The following is a 12,494-nucleotide window of genomic DNA, read 5'->3' on the forward strand; positions in this document are numbered from 1 at the left end:
TACTCTTCTTCCTGTTGTCTCTATTGCTCTCTCTCCTTCTGTTCATTCTTCTCTCCAACCTGCTTCCCCAAATACACTGCCATGACATTCTCTTTACTCTTCCTTGCCCTGCAGGGAAGCTCATTTCTCTCCCCTTTCTATCTCTTGGTGATGTCACTTCTTCTCTAACAGAATCTGCAGCAGAATCCATCTCCTCCTCCTTGCTCCCTACCAGCCATATGCAGAAGCAGTAGCAGAAATTGGGGACAGCAAATGAGCCCTGCAGAGATCAGGTCTCTGCACATGGTAGGCAAACACTCTGGTGAAAGAACACAGGCTGAAAGCCATTTTGTATTGATAGATCCTTTCTCTAGCAATAAAGCAGAAACCTCCTAGATTGAAATACTGCTTGGTGCATCAACAGCCTGGTGGTGCCTCAAGGCTTTGCAGAGAACTGAGATCTCACAACTGTTTGGGTGCTCCACAAACACAGTGAAACCAGCTCTCTCTTCAGACACCCCACAGTCCAAACAGATCAAACATGCAAAGAGAGGGACAACAGGAATATTGAAAGGTCAAAAGATTTGCCCAAGGAAACAGAGTAGATCTTGTCTGTGAATACTTATTGATGGCTTGTATATTTATTTTCATTACTTATCCCATGGCCCAGTATTAATGGGTGAAAAAATCCTTTTTATATGCTTTCAGACCATTATCTGTAACATCTTTGTATCTAAATACACAAAATGTGTTTTGCACTTTTAATTGGTTAATATTGATAATCTCATAGTAAACTAGAAAAATCCATTCTATTTTGACACTGGCAGATACCACACTCTAAATCTCTCCACTTGTCTCAATGCTAACAAACTTACAGCAAAAGGCAAAAGTTGTGAGTTTTTATAGGTTTTTCTTTGAGGGAAATCACCTAAACAAGTTTTGTGGTTTTGGTGTGGATTCTCACTTTTGGCACACTGTTAAGAGTGCTCTCTCCCTGCATGTCTGATCCAGGTGTGGATTAGTACAGAGGGAAAAAAAAGGTGAATTTTCTTTCCCAGAAAGCCTCCCAGGTAAGGGAAGGGTCAGAGATAATGGTTTAACAGTTCTCAGGAGCAGAGAATATCTACATATGGTTTCTGATTTAAGAACATTTTAATGATTTCAAATATGTATGAGAAAAAAAATGCCTTTAGAATGTCTTAAGGATTTTCTTTAAAAGAACAAAACAGATATTTAGAAACATCTGGTAACAGCAAAGAAACCTGTTTGATAACTAGTTCCCAATGCAGTTGTAAATCACAGATGTCAGCAACTAAGAAAATGTCTTTTTTTCCACTATAATTTTAGAGTCTAAAAAACTACTGTAGGCATGTTTAGGACTGTGGCCTGGTGTGCCATTTTAAACAATAGGCAGTGCCAGTAAATAATGATGTAATTTAGCCTAAAGATGGGCTCACTTTGTTTTCAGAGTATGAGCTGGAAATCCTGAAACAAATTGATTGGTCTCTGCTCAGCTATAAAGTTTTGAGAGATATTAACAGTTCTATTGTTCTAAAAGCAGAGGATGTTTTGAGGGAAAACATAACTCAAAAACAAGTTAACTGTCAAGAACTGAGGGCTTTCCACACATTTCTTTTGTTATGACAAAAAGCTTATGATACTTGGGTGCAAATACGTTCAAGCAGCTGAAGAAATTTAACCTGTAGTTTGGTCATTTCTAGGGGGCAAGATGTAACACCAGCACTTTCTTTCCAAAAACCACAAATTCATTCCCTAGGCACAGAGAAACATACTGAAAGTCAGCTGCTATGTTATCATAACCCAGAGACAGATTTCCAAGGGAATTTGCACGTACTTGGGTACTTAGAGAAACTCACCAAGAGGCCAAAATATTCACTGCCACAGGCTGAAAACAGGAGCTGTGTCTTGTGTGCTTGGACACTTTTATAAACCTCACCAGTTATCTTTCTGTAGTTCTGAATATTCAAGTGTCTCCAGCCATCTAACCTTATCCAACTAAATGCACTTTTGTAACCATGTGGAGTGCCTGACGTTGGTGTCTGACCACAGCTATTCCAGCTACTCAGCTTCCCTTGCTTTCTGCATTTCAGGTAAAACACACCAATTCCACCAAAGCCCATTCTGTCACCACCATTTGACAGAATTTTGTGCAGAATCCATCTCTTATCCATTATCATTTGAGACACATTTATTAACATAAGGATAAATTTCTTGAGATGTGGAAACAAATATAACCAATATTGACTAGATTATTGTGCTTAATTAAATTAATCTTTACTAATAAAATAGGGGGAAAGTATGCATGGCTAATACTGCAATTTTTAAGTTTTAAGAAGAAAGGATTATTTTCGTCTGACTAGCTGTAAGATACCAGGGAAAATTTATCTTGTGTATTATCTAATAGGCCTTCCAGAACTAAAGACCACAGGAGGTAAGGCTAACAAAATTAATATGCAAAGAAGTTCAGCACTAGGGACCCATAATTTTCTTGCAAATGGTTTCACTTTAAGGATGAAACAACACAAGACAATACCAATTTCTTTCTTTTTTTTGCAAATAGATGATGCTTTAAAAAAATTAACACATGACAGCAGGTGGGAAGAAACTAGAGAAGTGGATATTCAAAGTGGAGAGTGACTACAAATTTGATTTGCTTAACATTTTACTAACTGATTTGAATTCACTGATATGTTAACACAATGTCAGGAGGTATATTTAATTAAAACAAGATTGGTTGTCGTTCAGACATGAAGTAAACATTTTGTATACCTAGTGAATTATTAAAGAGAATGAAAAATAATCTGACCTTCAGAAAGTAGAATCATAAATAACAAGGACCGAGGAGATTCTACTTGGCCCCATTTGAAAATCAGGTTTTGTTTGTATTAAATAGTAACTGTTATAGTAATCATTACCAAATTCATTATTAATTAGAGGGTTTTAATAGCAAAGAAGTGCTTTCATTGCAGTCATAGATTTATATCACATCTGTATATGCAAGACTACTATGAAATATGATAAGAGAGAATTAAACCATTCTCTCTTTTATGTTTGGAATTAACTTGGGCATTTAATGTTCTGTTCTTTCTATCTGCTTTGTAAGATGTCAGCAATATCCAGGTACTGTTTCTTGTAGTAAAGAGCTCATTGTGATTAGATTTCAAAAATATATGACTGCACCCCAGGAAATGGTTCAATCTAATAGTACTCCCATCAATTCAAAATAGGTGAGTGTCAGACAGGCTTCAAAGGTAACAAATCAGCACAGCATAATTCAGAATTTTAAAATCAAGACTTTGAAAACAGAGAAAGGTTACATATCTTGGCCTAAGCATATCAAAATTTGATGTTTATGTATGTCTAATGTAGTATATTATGGCAATAAAACATACTGACAAAAATGCTCTCTTTGAAATGAATCTTCATTTAGAACTGAGTGATATTCCATCAAGGAACATCTTGTTTTAACAAGAACATTGTAAGGTATACTGCAAGACATTAGCTTAAAATATATTTTCTATATTTTATCATCCTTTATAGCTTTTAAAAGTTCAATTCACCTTTGAAAGACATGAGGAAGTAACTCCTGATGAGAGTTGAAGAATTTTTTTGCCTTTAGCCTTTGTATGTCAAAAATTTTCCCTAACATATCACAGAAAAAATTGATAAGTACAGTGTCCATATTCTGAATAACAATTCAACCTGTTATTAAGTAGGTGTAATTATGTGGGGAAGACGGAACACCAGTAGCAAAATCTAAAACAATCCCATACAAAGCTTTAGTTCGCACACGTAATCTTTTGTATTTCTGCAAAACTTTCCAAGACTTAAGAAGATTCTTACATATTTTTGCTAAAACCAGTGGGAAAGTGATGAAGATACAATTCAGTACAAGGATATGAAAGACACACTATTTTATAAGAGAACAATTAGATGAGTAAATCCTTCTGCTTCAAAGCCATACACAAAGAGATCCCTGCATGCAGACACGTGAACTTTGATTGATTTTATTGAGAACATATCATTCAGTAAGAAATCTGATCAGTTTCATACCATTTTATTTATAAGACCATTATTATACCACCTTTATGAATTTCCTGAAATCATTGTGGGTAACACAAGGATCCCCATTGAAGGGAAGAGAGGCACACAGTGAAGAAGATACGTGTGTGGTAGGGTACAAGGGTTTCCAGGACTGTCGTGTGGCTTGATGTGTCCTATCCCTAAACTTTTTTCCTTCATTTTAAATATTTTTAGAAATTAATTCAGATATTTAAATCTGAAAAGTTATATAAATAGGATTTGGTGTGGTGATGATCAGTTCTTAGGGATCATTATATTTAATTCAGATACCTAATTTAAGGCTTTGATCCTCAGGCCATAATAACAATAGCAACAGAAGTAAAATGCCTTGTTTATAAATTTATACTATTGTAAATTCAGATACTTCTAAAAGACTAAAAATCAAGCTCCATTTGTTCAATATAAAAAGGCTTTGAAATGTAATCTCCATGGGTTGATTGATGTATTATATAATGTCTTTTTTTTGCTTTCTCTGTACAAACATGTTAAACATGCTTGATAGTTTTCTGAGTACACATAATTTCCTCCATTTCCCTTTGCGCTCAATCTATTATCTTTTACAGTGTTTAATAAATTAATGTAGGCAATCTAAAATTGAATTACTTTATTCATAATCAAATTAATTATACGTCAACATTTTCCAAGGCCATAAAATATGAATATCTAATAATAGCAATGTTTGCATTATGCTGTAATAGTTATAAAAGCTTTTTCTTTAAGGGACAGTAAGCAGATAATAAAGACTGTCAAAATTAAATACAATATCAGAGCTATTCCTTTTTTATTAGGCTTCTTTAATCTCTATAAATCATATCTTTATGGTCAGCAATGGGAATAAAGTTGGGTGGTTAGAGGACGTTTTGATAGCCAAGTAAAATCATGCTCCTTCTCAAATTGTTCTTATAATGTGAAAAAAAAGGAGTTCCTTAAGCTTACACTCTAGGTTTATTTCATTTAAAGGGTTATTGATCCCTCACATACATAAAATCAGAGACTTTCAGGTGTTTCTATGACCCCTCAGTGCAGACTGGCACTCCAGGTCACTACAGCTGTACACAACATTCCTGCATGGAATTCCCTCTGTCCCATCACAACAGGAACAGTCAAAATTTCTTTTGCTCAGTAACACAGCAGAGTTTATTGGCTTGATTATACAGTGTGCCAGTCACCTTTGACACCTAATCCATACTTGTCCTGCAGAGGCTGACTGCTGAGCATCCAAGGAAAGGATCTCTGTCTTTTAGCATCCCACAGCATCCCCTGAAAGCTGGATGCCCATGACTGGGCAGCACATTTACACCAGCTCTTCCTTCCCTGGCAGCTCCTGAGCCACAAGCTTTCCACAAGGGTAGTAGCAAGAACTACAAACAAAATTTTGCTGTTTTACTCAGAATCTGGACAGGTTTTTAATTGATATCCCAGCTCCCCACTGAACCTGTGCAGCAGCCTAAGCATCCTTGCTCTCTCCTAGTCTGGTTAAAATCTAGCACCTCATGGATCAGCCCTTTCAAAAGGTCTGGAGAGTGTTTTCTGAGACTCCTCTGCAAGAACAGATGGCCCAAATAAATCACAATCCTAAACCTCAGAACAGCTAAACCCCAAAAGCCCTGGTCCTCTTAACTTACAGTCAAGTGCCAACTAGAACCTAGTCCTGGGAGCCAAGAGAAGATGCACTTCCTTGTCCTCTGACTCCATCACAATGTGACAATTTTTCTGTAAAATTAGAGTGAAAGTAGATGGAAAAAACCTCTGAGTCACAGCAACAAGACCTTCCCAACAAGACTCCTGCAGCCACAGAGCACAAAGGATTGAGCAGTGACGCTGCTCCATCCTTCCAGCTCTTCCCAGCACTCACACTGCACCCAGCCAGTCCTGCTAGCAGCCTTCTGGATCAAACATTTCTACTATTGCAGTGGGTTTCCCCAGGAGAGAAAGAATAAATCTTTTGCCCCTTCTGTTTAAACACAGTTGTCCCATCTTGATATGACACCTCGGGTGCTCCAATACAGAACATATAAATATAAAACATTGAAGGACCAACTGCATGCTCATGTGGCTCTGTCTCAGTATTGTCATCTTGGGCAAATATTTGATATTCCACCCTGCTTCTTGGTGGCCTCTGTTCTTTAAGCATCCTTGAAATTAAAATACCATCAATCATGTTGCAAGGTTTTTTACATCACTGTTCAGAAATGAAAGCATTAAGCCATGCATTGTGTTACCTACAGTCCAAGCAAAACAAGCAATTATATTGCCTCCAAATTCTGGAAACATACATAGAAGTCAAAAATCAGCTGTGACTACACATTTAAGATGCAAAATAGATTTGTGGCAAATTGAATTTCATTGGATATAAGGTATCTGGGTTTTTTATGAGAAAGCAAACTCAGAGCTCTCTGTGTTCGGCAGTATTTGTGGAACACAGAGGTTCAAACTGATTTTTACATTTAACAAATGTGGTGTGTATCACCTAAATTAATAACAATCTGAAGCTAAATCTGCTTTACAGTTATTATAGTGCAATTTTCCCTATCAAGAAATGCTGTGGACTTACTTTTTACCTTTCAGTTGATTTTATTTGCCAGATTATGTACAAAATGGTCCCATGGGCTTGCTGAATATATGGGTGCTAACAATGAAAAATGTGCATAGTTTTAATACCAACTTTGTAAATTGCCTTAATAATAGCTTGTATAATGTAATAGTATTTTCAACCAGTACTTTTAATTTCTAGCTCATAAAGTCTTTTCATTGAACCCCAAGGGTGTAGCTATAAAAGTAAGATTTAATTTTGTATATAATGTGGCCTAAATTAGTTTTAAAGCAATAGGAGAAACATGCAGCTCAAAGAGATAAGACTGAAATTATTATAACTCGGTGAAATTTCCTATAGCAAAATTAATCATTATTTCCATTTTTACATAATTTGACATAAAAAATATAAGACTAATGTAGATCTAATCAAGGTATATATTTTAAATCACTTTACCGTAAATTACAGAGGCCATAAAAGTGTTGCAAACCATATGACAGCAAATGATTTGAAGACACTTGCAAAGTTGACAATTTCTTTGGTGAAATGAATAAATAAATAAATGCTACTCCAAAGTAACAAATGGTATATTTATGTTCATAACTTTGGCTAAAACTGGAAGTTCACACCCAGAAACTGACAGCACCCTCTCATGGCTTGTCATGCTTGTCAACTGTCTGTGACATTTGGTCATTTTCCCTAAAAGTGCATTTCCTGGAATCATGTGATTATGCAAAACCTCAGTTTCTCATTTTCTAACCCTCCCAACTGCAGAGAAAATCTAGCAAGCATGAATGATAAAGCAGATGAAAGGAGACAGCACATAACAGACCCAACATTATTTTCTCAGATTTTCTTTTCTTATTTATTCTGCTCATCTTTGTTCAGGGGCCTGACATATTCATGACTGCTTGGGCTGGGCAGATGTACTCTTTTGACCATTTTAAACACATTTTAAAAATCTTAAAGGCCATCAGACTTGTGAATAAAGAATTCTTATAGAATCATTTATTCTATAAGAAAATAATTGTGTGTTAACCAAGATTTATTTTAAGTACATTATGTAAAACAGGGACCAAATTTTTTCCTGACATGTTGGCTGAGACTGCTTTTCTGTAGGAATACATCTTCCAATCCTAGATGCTTTCTACTGTGAATAGTTCCTTTGGCCTTAAAAATATGGATTACAGCTGTCTTTGCAGTTAAATCTGATATGATATCAAATCAGACAGGGTATAGGAGAATGAGAAAGAAGAGAATATTTATGATGGCATCAGAAGACCTATGTTGTTCCACTATCTGGAATACTATTTAGAATGCTTTCCATGTATATTAAAATTTATACCACTAACATGTTATACGAAGGTCTCTCAGGTCTGTGCTATCAATATCTGCACAACTTAATTTTACTTGCAAGTTTATGTGGGTTTTTTAATACTCAGAAAGGTTCTGAAAAAGAAAACAAACAAACAAACAAAACTGGTGTCTGCTTCACCAAAAAACCAGCAGGAAGGAGTGATGGTGAGACACACTGACTGCCTCAGTGTGCTCAACAAGCAAGTCCTGGGGTACCCAGGCACATTTTGGATCCATCAGGAGACTGGACTTTGGAAACCTTTGCCCAAAGAATCCTGCAAGTTCCTGATGTTGGCTGAAGGCTCTTAGAGTAAAGAGTAAAACTTCTCCAGGTTTCAGTATGAACAGGCTCAGCCTCATCAAGAGTGGCTTTGTGGAATATTCTCTGTCAATGCTCCTTTTTTTAAGTTTATTTCATCCTTGTAAGCCTTATTGATTTTTACAGCTGCTGGTGGGTCTGACCCCAGGAATTGAATAAAAGGCTACAGCTCCTGCAACACCTCCTACTCCCAAAGTTTCAGACCCTCTGTCTTTTGAATAGCTAAATAGGCTCATTAACTGTGTTTCTGAAGCCTTCCAACATATTTACTACAAACAAAAATAAGTATCTGTATCAAGCAATCTAAGTAATTATGTGCATTAATTATCCACACGCACATATATATTTATATACACATGCAGGGGAAGATGGTGCATTAGCAGTGCATTCCAGTGGTGTTCCTGCCTCCCAGCCCATCATTTGCCCACTGATGGGGGCATGGGGAGCAGACACAGTGGCAGTGCCTGCCTTGCACAGGGCATCACATCCCTGTCCCCACTCACTCACGTGCCACCTGTCACAGCCCTCCCCTCGGGTGACTGCAGAGCCCAGGAGGGCATTCTGAGCACAGGAAATGCTAAAGATCAGACAGTCAGGAAAAGAGTAAACAAAATGCCAATAATAATCATTCAAAATCAGGAGAATCATGGATTGGAAAAGCCCTCTAAGATCAAGCAGCCACTAAACTAACACTGCCAGTTCATCCCCTGACACGTCTCAAAAAACCACCACATCTACAGGGAGCTTTGAACACTTTCAGGGATGGTGATCCCACCACTTCCCTGGACAGCCTGTTCCAATGCAACACCATCCATCCAGTGAATAAATTTTTCCTAATATCCCATCTTGTTTTAAAAAGTGTCATCTAACTGAAAGTTAAACTTATATGGGTCTTAATTAATTATTTCAATGGGATTTTGTGACTGGCTGAGGACAAAACAAATTACAGACCTTAAAAATTACTGTGCATTTTTAACACCAGCATGAAAAATATTTTATATCAAAACATTACCCAACTTCATCCTGATCTCTTTTTCTAATATATTTTTAGTAAAATCACTCCAACACCAAGCTAAGGTATGTTCAGATGGAAATCCAGGGGCTGATTTGGTACCAAGGTTCTGCTCTGAGTGCAGTGTCCCAGGAGTGCAGCAGGATGCCAAGGGAAAAGCTGCTGTCCTCACATCAGCCACATGTCCCCACAGCAGCACTGCGAAGGACTGACTGTGAGCTACCAACAAAAACACTCGGCACTGCATTCATTTGCATCTCAATACGCATTTCTGCGGAACATTTGAACATTTTACAGGAAAGGTACTTTGCACAGTCATTGGATTGATTGTTTGGTTTTACTGAATGTTGTTGAGGAAATAATGGCTATGGCTGAATCACCAGTAGAAGGCAACTCAGGAGGAAAACCTGAGAGACTGAGGATTTCTCACTTGCTTGTGGTGGCATTGCTGGCAGGAATCAAATACCCGGGGAAGGAGCACTCCCTGTGATGCTCTGTTAGAGAGGTGGGTTAGCCCGGGCACTTTCCAAGTGGCAGAGATGAGCTGGCACTCAGAAAAGAATTTATAAACATTCCCAAACAGGTTTTGAAATGCTACAGAGATGTGCATTGAAATTAGTAAGAGCTTTTTTATTATTTGTTTTCAACTTCAGTAAAGGTATTGTTGAAATCAACGGAAAACAATAATCTTGTGGAGTTCTTGGAAACTTTTTCAGTTTTCCCTTTCTTTCTCATCTGTAAAACATTCAGTTATACAATCTGGAGATGGAGAGAGTATCTTATTATGAATGGTGATCAATTACAAATGATACACAGCAAGTAGCAAAGTGCTGAAAACACAGGCACTATGATCAGCCTGCAAACATCCCTCGTGCTCAGCATTTCACTGAAGTGCTCATTGAGCAATCATGAATAATGAACATAATAGTAAAGAAAAAAAAAAAAACAACACAACTTAGTTCAGTTAAAAATTGGAAGGGAAAAAGTCAAATAAATTATTCCATATGATCAGTTTTCCCCTCCAGTTACTGCTTTATCCTCCTCTACACAGCGAGAACTGCCAGGACCTGCCTGCATTTTCCTGAAGTTTTTTTGCAATCTATTACAGGAGCCTTTCCCTCTCTGGCTGCACCCTCAGTCTGCCTCATGGAAAATATTTGGTGGACTGCAACCAAGCCCCTCTTTACATGCAAGTGCTCTAATCCTACCAAACAAGACTGCCTGTTTTTCAAAATAGAGAATGAGTCCCCCTGTTTCATCCAAACTAGATTTATATCAATGCCCAGATTTAAGGCAGTGATTCCTAGCTGTTCCCTCATGGGGAATAAGATGAAAGAGTTAAAAATGCAGTGCTTTGGACAAAATACACGCATTTGTTCAAGGAAAAAAGTTATAACAAGAAGATATGCACGCCTGATGATGAATGAAAGCCTGTTTGTACCTAATGTATCGAAGAAATTGTTCAAGAGCAGTTAATTTTGCCATTTCAATGTCTTTATGAGTTATCTGCCACAGAAGTACTTGTTTTAAAAGATGAGTTGCCTGGCAACCACTTTAACATAGACCAGCTGACTTTTCTGAACTTTGGGAAATGTTTTATTCATCAGCTGGTATTCTTTGCTCCCTTCCCTTCATTTTCAAATTCCCCTTTCTGATTGTTTACATGCTTTTTACATTCTGCAGAGCAGCTTCATGGTCCATCCACTACCATGCAATAATGGACACCAGTTTTTTGCATAATTTACACCAGTTTTTGCATAAAATCACTTTTAAAAGCAACAGGCATTTAAATTACATTTTTTATTGCATACCTACTCAACTCATCATGCAACTTGACCCAAGCAAACCATACAGTGACAGAATGTTTGGAGTTGTATTAATTTTCTTTATTCATTAGTTAAAAATCAATACCAGAGACATTACTTTCCTTCATGAATTGCCCACAGATCTACTGGTATCAGTTTATGGATAGGGAGTTAAGATGCTGGTAGATAAAGAGAGAGAAAGACAAGAACTGGTTTGGATTAGACCACTTGGAAAAATCACAAGAAATCAGGAGGGGGGGGGAGGAAACATACAGAAGAGGAGTTCTTGCCAATAATGAAATAGTTCCCAAGGGAAATAACAGACATCTCTCATTCTGAGACTTTTCCTCTATAATTTGTATGGCAATACTGAACCTGAACAGACCAAAAGAAAGACACTGACATTTTGACCCACCTAGCTTTTTGAAGCCTTCATTATCAAACACAGTTTGATAAAGGCACCCTCATGTGTTGGTTTAATTCTCTGTGTGGAGAAAATGTTGTTTGATCTCCAGCTAAGGGACTGCAGCTCCTGAAGTGCTCACATGGAGTGGCACACCTTAAGGCCCTGACCCGAGGAGCCAGTGCAGGGGATGTTGTTTTGGATAACAGTTTAGAATATGTTAATGATGCTCTGAAAGGGGTTTGCAGTACTCTCTCCAAACCTGAGGTAAGATAGTTTTCCTATTTTGAAGCAGCTGCGGATTCACACATGGTTCACTTTTAATGAGCTCTCTTGTTTAGGAAGTTGGTCTTGTTTACACATCCATGTACTGCGTGTTAAAGGTGCAACAAAAAAAGCAGTTCCAGAAAGTTAAGTAAATGTAAAACAGGCAAATAAAAGCATTATTCCTGACCTTTGGCATTGCACATGTGTTCTGGTGGTTTAACTTCATATTCTTCCTCTGGTTCTGACTTACTGCTTTCAAAGTAAGTTAACAGGAATTGTTTGCTGTTTAAGAAGAAAACAATTCCAAGCCAGTAGAACTGCCCAAAGGTTCTCTTTACAAGGCCATTAAGCAATGAGCAGTGGTCTCTGAGGAGGGTTGGAGAGGGGCACTGTGTGCACATGCCCTGAGCAGGACCAGCCCAGGCTCTGGGGAAGGCAGCAGTCCTGCTCCTTAAGATTACTCAGGAGCATTTGTGTCACCACTCACTGAATTCAAGTGCCCAGACAAACACAATGCCATCACCTCCTAAACTTCACATGTTTGCCTCTGCTGGTCCAGTGGGTTTTTTTTTCCTCTCCCAGTCTTAGCATGCAGTGAGGATTTCACCTTGTTTGTTCTCTCTTTTAGGAGACCTTTAAACTATTCACAGCCTCTCTGTAGAGCTGCAAGAATAACATTTTCTCAAAAATAGGAGTGAAAACATTATCTTAAAGAA

Source organism: Molothrus ater, chromosome 10 (assembly GCF_012460135.2).
Source record: "Molothrus ater isolate BHLD 08-10-18 breed brown headed cowbird chromosome 10, BPBGC_Mater_1.1, whole genome shotgun sequence".
Classification (NCBI taxonomy): Eukaryota; Metazoa; Chordata; class Aves; order Passeriformes; family Icteridae; genus Molothrus; species Molothrus ater.